Here is a 1,080-nt window from a genome sequence, read left to right as displayed (position 1 = left end):
GTGAGGTCCAGGAAGCCTAGATGAATTCACATTTTTGTGTGTGTTTTTTATTCATGATATCTAACTTAGAGCAGACACATTACATGTATTTAATAAATACTAGGGTAATAAATAAACCAATAAAGCACACTCATATTTAGCTGACTGCATCTTCATTATTTTCTGCAATCATTTCATTATTAACAAATTAGAGAACATGACAAACATTCAAAATTCAGAGTATAGGCGTGCAGATGTCATCACCTGGGGCTTGGGCAGCTAACTGCACCTGGGTGTTGAAGGACTGGTGAGAGAAAATGGCCAAGAACAAACTAAGAGGGCAGAAGTCTAGGAATGTATTTCACATAGCCAGCCAAAAAAACTTTAAGAATAAAAATTAAGCAAAACCAGTTACCACGAATCTTAAGAACATAAACATCGTGAATGATGAAAAAGTTAACAGAGTAAATAAACCTTTTGTAGATATACAAAAGGAACTTGAACACTTCTCAAAAGGCCTTCCCCTTGAACCTCTGCAGAAACAGCTGATTTCTCAGCAGCATCATGAAAACAAACCAGTTAATGTTGATGAGGCCACAAGATTAATGGCTCAGTTGTAATAGAGTGGTGATGTATCAAATTCCCAAAAAAGATCAATAAATTAAATGTTCTATACAAAAAAAAATTCAAAGTATAGTGTGTACACCCCAGGGAGTATACAAAATGAGTCACTGGGTGTCAGAAGAAAACACTGTAATATTTATTGATATTCACTTTTATGTAAAAAATGGGCAAAAAAATAAACTTCCCTAAGAGCAAAAAGATTTTTGGACCATTAATTCATAAAATTTTAAAAATTGTTAGAAAATAAAATCTTTAGATCATTGGGCTGGTTTGACTTATGTTCCCCAGAACGCCATTATTTTGATGTAATCTTGTGTGGGCAGAAGTATCAGTGTTGATTAGACTGTAATTCTTTGAGTGTTTCAGTGGCGACGCACCCCACCCAACTGCGGGTGATGACTCTGATTGGATAATTTCCATGGAGGTGTTACCCCACCCATTTAGGGTGGGTCTAAATTAAACCACGGGAGCCCTATA

General features: G+C 35.7%; 1 pseudogene; it reads left to right on the top strand.

The window, feature by feature from the left end:
- Positions 1 to 296: 296 nt before the first annotated feature.
- Positions 297 to 599, top strand: LOC119511835 (annotated as a pseudogene).
- Positions 600 to 1,080: the final 481 nt, after the last annotated feature.

This window comes from Choloepus didactylus, chromosome 16 (assembly GCF_015220235.1).
Source record: "Choloepus didactylus isolate mChoDid1 chromosome 16, mChoDid1.pri, whole genome shotgun sequence".
Classification (NCBI taxonomy): Eukaryota; Metazoa; Chordata; class Mammalia; order Pilosa; family Megalonychidae; genus Choloepus; species Choloepus didactylus.
This window is presented reverse-complemented; position numbering and strand designations above follow the sequence as displayed.